A 7,445-nucleotide genomic window follows, 5' to 3' on the forward strand; every position below is an offset into this window, starting at 1 on the left:
TTTAATTTTAAAAATCAAATCTTTTTAATTTCTTTTTCAATTCTTTGTCAAAATAAATTTCAATCATATCTTTTTAAAATTTTAATTTCAAAATCTTTTTCTAACTTCTTATCTTTTCAAAATTTATTTTCAAATCTTTTTCAACTAACTACTTGACTTGTTTGTTTTAATTTTAAAAGTTTACTATTTTTTTTCTTTGTCAAAACCACCTAACTACTTTTTCACTTCTCATTTTCGAAAATAACTAACCACTTTTTCAAAATTATTTTTAATTAACTAATTGTTTTAAGTTCTAATTTTATTTTATTTCTTTTAATATTTTCGAAACTAACTTAATTAATTAAATAAAAATAAAAATATTTTTCTTTTTTCTCTTCTTAAAATTTGAATACTCTCTCTCTCATCTCTTTCTAATTATTTATTTAATTTCTAACACTTCTCTTCTACTCATAATTTGAACCCTTCTCTCTTCTCTCTGTTCGAATTATTCGTCTCCTCTCTCTTCTCATTCTTCTATTCTTCTATTCTTATACTCGCATAAAGGAATCTCTATACTGTGACATAGAGGATTCCCATTCTCTCTTTGTTCTCTTCTTTTTCATATGAGCAGGAACAAGGATAATGACATTCTTGTTGAAGCTGATCCTGAACCTGAAAGGACTCTGAAGAGGAAGCTAAGAGAAGCTAAGGCACAACACTCTGGAGAGGACCTTACAGAAAATTTCAAAAATGAAGCAGACATGGCAGCAGAACCCAACAACAATGGTGGAGTTGCAAGGAAGATGCTTGGTGACTTCACTGCACCAACTTTCAACTTCTATAGAAGAAGCATCTCAATTCCTACAATTGGAGCAAACAAGTTTGAGCTTAATCCTCAATTAGTTTCTCTAATGCAGCAGAATTGCAAGTTTTATGGACTTCTATTGGAAGATCCTCATCAGTTCTTAGCTGAATTCTTGCAAATCTGTGACACTGTTAAGACCAATGGGGTTAATCGCGAGGTCTACAGACTTCTGCTTTTCCCCTTTGCTGTAAGAGACAGAGCTAGGATATGGTTGGACTCACAACCTAAAGAAAGCCTGAACTCTTGGGAAAAGTTGGTCAATGCTTTCTTGGCTAAATTCTTTCCACTTCAAAGGATGAGCAAGCTTAGAGTGGAAGTCCAAACTTTCAGACAAAAGGAAGGTGAATCCCTCTATGAAGCTTGGGAAAGATACAAGCATTTGATCAGAAGGTGTCCTTCTGACATGCTTTCAGAATGGAGCTTCTTAGGTATATTCTATGATGGTCTGTTTGAATTGTCCAAGATGTCATTGGACCACTCTGCTGGTGGAGATCTTCATTTGAAGAAAACCCCTGCAGAAGCCCAGGAACTCATTGAGATGGTTGCAAATAACCAGTTCATGTACACTTCTGAAAGAAATCCTGTGAATAATGGGATGACTCAGAAGAAAAGAGTTCTTGAGATTGACACTCTGAATGCTATATTGGCTCAGAATAAAATATTAACTCAGCAAGTCAATATGATTTCTCAGAATCTGACTGGAATGCAAGCTGCATCCAGTAGTACTAAAGAAGCCTCCTCTGAAGGAGAAACTTATGACCCTGAGAATCCTGCAATGGAAGAGGTGAATTACATGGTAGAATCCTATTAAAACACCTGTAATCCTTCATGGAGAAATCATCCAAATTTTTCATGGAAGGATCAACAGAAGCCTCAACAAGGCTTCAATAATAATAATGGTGGGAGAAATAGGTTTGGCAATAGCAAGCCTTTTCCATCATCTTCTCAGCAACAGATAGAGAATTCTAAGCAGAGCCTCTCTAACTTAGCAACCATAGTCTCTGATCTATCTAAAACTACTCTCAGTTTCATGACTGAAATAAGGTCCTCCATCAGAAATTTGGAGGCACAAGTGGGTCAGCTGAGTAAAAGAGTTACTGAAATCCCTCCTAGTACTCTCCCAAGCAATACAGAAGAGAATCCAAAGAGAGAGTGCAAGGCCATCAATATATCCAAAGTGGCCGAATCTATAGAGAAGGAAGAGGCAGTGATTTCCAGTGAGGAAGACCTCAATGGACGTCCACTGATCACTAAGGAGTTCTCTAATGAGGAACCAAAGGAATCTGAGGCTCATACAGAGACCATAGAGATTCCACTGAACTTACTATTGCCATTCATGAGCTCTGATGAGTATTCTTCCTCTGAAAAGGATGAAGATATTGTTGAAGAGCAAGTTGCTCGGTATCTAGGAGCAATCATGAAGCTGAATGCCAAGTTATTTGGTAATGAGACTTAGGAGGATGAACCTCCATTGCTCATCAATGAACTGAATACCTTGGTTCAATAGAAATTACTGATGAGCGGATAATTTATACCCTTTTTGGCATTATTTTTACATTGTTTTTAGTTTGATTTAGTTACTTTTAATTATATTTTTATTAGTTTTTATTCAAAAATAATATTTCTGGAATTTACTATGAGTTTGTGTGTTTTTCTATAATTTCAGGTATTTTCTGGCTGAAATTGAGGGACCTGAGCTAAAATCTTATTCAGAGGCTAAAAAAGGACTGCAGGTGCTGTTGGATTCTGACCCTCCTGCACTCAAAGTGGATTTTCCAGAGCTACAGAAGCCCGATTGGCACGCTCTTAATTGCGTTGGAAAGTAGACATCTTGGGATTTTCAGCAATATATAATAGTATATACTTTTCCCGAGATTTGATGGCTCAAACTGGCACTAAAACCAGCCTAAAACTTTCTGGCGTAAAACGCCCAAACTGGCACCCAAGCTGGCGTTTAACTCCAAGAACAGCCTATGCACGTGTAAGGCTCAATGCTCAGCCCAAGCACACACCAAGTGTGCCCCAGAAGTGGATTTCTGCACTATCTGCACTTGGTTACTCATTTTTTGTAAACCTAAGTTACTAGTTTAGTATAAATAGCACTTTTTACTATTGTATTCGCATCTATCTTTTTATCATTTTAGATCTGAGACCTGGACTTGGAGGCTGGCCACACGGCCATGCCTAGACTATTTTCACTTATGTATTTTCTATGGTGGAGTTTCTAGACCCCATAGATTAAGGTGTAGAGCTCTGCTGTTCTTTATGAATTAATGCAAGTACTATTGTTTTTCCTTCAATTCACGCCTACTTCTTCTCTAAGATACTCACTCGTACTTCAATCTGGAGAATGATATGATCCGTGACACTCATCATTATTCTCAATTCTATGAACGCGTGCCTAACAACCACTTCCGTTCTATCTGAGCTCAACGTAGTCATTGGGCGACAGCTTGAGTGCGTATCTCTTAGGTATCTAATACACGGACCGAGTCCGTGAGATTAGTATCTTCGTGGTATAGGCTAGAACCAATTGGCAGCATTATTGGGATCCGGAAAGTCTAAACCTTGTCTGTGGTATTCCGAGTAGGATCTGGGAAGGGATGACTGTGACGAGCTTCAAACCTGCGAATGTTGGGCGCAGTGACAGTGTACAAAAGGATGAATGGATTCTATTCCGTCGCTAGTGGGAACTGACAGATGATTAGCCATGCGGTAGATGTGCCTGATATTTTTCATCCGAGACAAGAAATTTGACAGTTGATTAGCCGTCCAGAAACCGTAGAGGACCATTTTCACTGAGAGGATCCTACAGCTTGCCATGGAAGGGAGCACGCATGGTTGGAAGAAGGCAATAGGAAAGCAGAGGTTCAGAAGTAAGAAAGCATCTCCAGACGCTTATCTGAAATTCCCACCAATGAATTACATAAGTACCATTATCTTATTTTATGTTTTATTTATATTTTAATTATATAAACCTCATAACCATTTGAATCCACCTGACTGAGATTTACAAGATAACCATAGCTTGCGTCAAGCCGACAATCTCCGTGGGATCGACCCTTACTCACGTAAGGTTTATTACTTGGACGACCAACTGCACTTGCTGGTTAGTTGTGCGGAGATGTGAAAAGTGTAAATCACGATTTCCCACACCAAGTTTTTGGCGCCATTGCCGGGGATTGTTCGAGTTTGGACAACTGACAGTTCATCTTGTTGCTTAGATTAGGTAATTTTATTTTATGTTTAAGCTTTTTATTTCTATTTTTGAAAAATTCAATATATATATATATATATATATATATATATATATATATATATATATATATATATATGTTCTTCAGAGTTTTTAAGAATGAATTCTAGAGTTTCATGAGATATGTTGAAACCTTGCTGACTGTTAAGCCATGTCTAATTTTTTGGACCGAGGTTTCCACTTATCTTTGCAAGAGCCTTTTGGTTCCCATCAATTTGGCTGTTGTATGTAATGCTCTGCTAAAGCTTGGTTGGCCATTTGGCCATGTCTAATTCTATTGGACCGAAGCTTTAGACTAACATTGCACGAATCCTGGAATTCTTATTAAAAATTTTGTATCTCTTTATTTTCTTTTTCCAAAATAATTTTCGAAAAATACAAAAAAAATTTAATAAATCATAAAAACAAAAAAAAATTTGTGTTTCTTGTTTGAGTCTAGTGTCAAATTTTAAGTTTGGTGTCAATTGCATGTTTTAATTTCTCTTAAATTTTCGAAAATATATGCATCGTGTTCTTCCTTGATCTTCAAGTTGTTCTTGATGATTTTCTTTCTTTAATCTTGTGATTTTCTTGTTGTGTGTCTTTTGTTGTTTTTCATATGCATTTTCGAATTCATAGTGTCTAAACATTAAAAATTTTTAAGTTTGGTGTCTTGCATGTGTTTCTTTTCTTAAAAAAATTTTGAAAAATATGTTCTTAATGTTCATCATGATCTTCAAAGTGTTCTTGGTGTTCATCTTGACATTTAAAGTGTTCTTGCATGCATTTATTGTTTTGATCTTAATTTTTATGTTTTGTTTCATTTTGTTGTTTTTCTCTCTCCTCATTAAAATTCAAAAATAAAAAAAAAATATCTTTCCCTTATTTTACTCTTCAATTTTGAAATTTTGGATTGACTTAGTAAAAAATTTTCAAAATTTAATTGTTTCTTGTTAGTCAAGTCAAAATTTCAATTTAAAAATTTTCTATCTTTTCAAATCTTTTTCAAAAATCAAATATTTTTCATTTTTCTTCTTAATATTTTTGAAAATTTTTAAAATTGATTTTCAAAATTTTTTTCTTATTTTTATTTCATATTTTCGAAATTATTGCTAACATTTAATGTTTTGAATCAAAATTTTCAAGTTGTTACTTGCCTATTAAAAAAGGTTCAACCTTTAAATTCTAGAATCATATCTTTTAGTTTCTTGTTAGTCAAGTAATCAACTTTAATTTCGAAAATAAAATCTTTTTAATTTCCTTTTCAAATCTTTTTCAAAATAGATTTCAATCATATCTTTTTCAAATTTTAATTTCAAAATCTTTTTCTAACTTCTTATCGTTTCAAAAGTTATTTTCAAATCTTTTTCAACTAACTACTTGACTTTTTGTTTGATTTTAAAAAAGTTTACTATTTCTTATCTTTTTCAAAACCACCTAACTACTTCTCTCTCTCATTAATTTCGAAAATCACTAACCATTTTTTTCAAAATTCTTTTTAATTAACTAATTGTTTTAAATTCTAATTTTATTTTATTTCTCTTAATTTTCGAATTCTAACCAATAACTAAAATAAAAACAAAAATATTTTTCTCTTCTTTTAAATTAATATTCGAATTTCTTCTCTCTCTCTCATATCTTTCTATTTATTTTATTTAATTACTAACACTTCTCTTCTTCTTAAAATTCGAACCCTCCCCCTCTCTTTGTGTTCGAATTCTTTCTCTTCTCCCTTCTTCATTCTATTCTTCTATTCTTCTACTTACATAAAGGATTTCTCTTCTTTTCTATTCTCTTCTTTTTCATATGAGCAGGAACAAGGATAAGAACATTCTTGTTGAAGCTGATCCTGAACCTGAAAGGACTCTGAAGAGGAAGCTAAGAGAAGCTAAAGCACAAAACTCTGGAGAGGACCTAATAGAAATTTTCAAAAAAGAAGAAGACATGGCAGCAAAAAATAACAACAATGGTGGAGATGCAAGGAAGATGCTTGGTGACTTTACTGCACTAACTTCTGACTTCTATGGAAGAAGCATCTCAATTCTTGCAATTAGAGCAAACAACTTTGAGCTTAAGCCTCAATTAGTTTCTCAAATGCAGTAGAATTACAAGTTTCATGGACTTCCATTGGAAGATCCTCATCAGTTCTTAGCTGAATTCTTGCATATCTGTGACACTGTCAAGACCAATGGGGTTAATCCTAAGGTCTACAAACTTATGCTTTTCCCCTTTGCTATAAGAGACAGAGCTAGGATATGGTTTGGCTCACAACCTAAAGAAAGCCTGAACTCTTGGGAAAAGTTGGTCAATGCTTTCTTGGCCAAATTCTTTCCACCTCAAAAGTTGAGCAAGCTTAGAGTGGAAGTCCAAATCTTCAGATAGAAAGAAGGTGAATCCCTCTATGAAGCTTGGGAAAGATACAAGTAATTGATCAGAAGGTGTCCTTCTGACATGCTTTCAGAATGGAGCATCCTATGTATATTCTATGATGGTCTGTCTGAATTGTCCAAGATGTCATTGGACCACTCTGCTGGTGGATCTCTGCTGGTGAAGAAGACGTCTGCAGAAGCCCAGGAACTCATTGAAATGGTTGCAAATAACCATTTCATGTATACTTCTGAAAGAAATCCTGTGAATAATGGGATAACTCAGAAGAAAGAAGTTCTTGAGATTAATACTCTGAATGCCATATTGGCTCAGAACAAAATATTGACTCAGTAAGTCAGTATGATTTCTCAGAGTCTGACTGGAATGCAAGCTGCATCCGACAGTACTAAAGAAGCTTCCTCTGAAGAAGAAGCTTATGACCCTGAGAATCCTGCAATGGAAGAAGTAAATTACATGGGAGAATCCTATGGAAACACTTACAATCCTTCATGGAGGAATCATCCTAATTTCTCATGGAAGGATCAGCAGAAGCCTAATCAAGGCTTCAATAATAATAATGGTGGGAGAAATAGGTTTGGCAATAGCAAGCCTTTTCCATTATCTTCTGAGCAACAGACAGAGAATTCTAAGCAGAGCCTCTCTGACTTAGCAACCATAGTCTCTGATCTTTCTAAGACCACTCTCAGTTTCATGACTGAAACAAGGTCCCCCATCAGAAATTTGGAGGAACAAGTAGGTCAACTGAGTAAAAGAGTTATTGAAATCCCTTCTAGTACTCTCCCAAGCAATATAAAAAAGAATCTAAAAAGAGAGTCCAAGGCCATCAATATAACCAACATGGCTGAACATATAGAGGAGGAAGAGGCAGTGATTTCCAGTGAGTAAGACCTCAATGGACGTCCACTGACCCCTAAGGAGTTCCCCATTGAGGAACCAAAGGAATCTGAGGCTCATATAGAGACCATAGAGATTTCACTG

The 7,445-nt window shown here is 35.0% G+C and overlaps 2 non-coding genes across 2 annotated transcripts; both read right to left on the reverse strand.

The window, feature by feature from the left end:
• Positions 1-1,145: 1,145 nt before the first annotated feature.
• Positions 1,146-1,253, reverse strand: LOC148544760 (small nucleolar RNA R71). Its single transcript, XR_015900668.1, has one exon. It is a non-coding gene; the product is annotated as a small nucleolar RNA R71 (small nucleolar RNA).
• Positions 1,254-6,428: 5,175 nt separating this feature from the next.
• Positions 6,429-6,536, reverse strand: LOC148544761 (small nucleolar RNA R71). Its single transcript, XR_015901462.1, has one exon. It is a non-coding gene; the product is annotated as a small nucleolar RNA R71 (small nucleolar RNA).
• Between the last annotated feature and the right edge of the window lie 909 nt (positions 6,537-7,445).

This window comes from Arachis ipaensis, chromosome B9, assembly GCF_059453495.1.
Source record: "Arachis ipaensis isolate K30076 ecotype BB chromosome B9, ASM5945349v1, whole genome shotgun sequence".
Taxonomy (NCBI): Eukaryota; Viridiplantae; Streptophyta; class Magnoliopsida; order Fabales; family Fabaceae; genus Arachis; species Arachis ipaensis.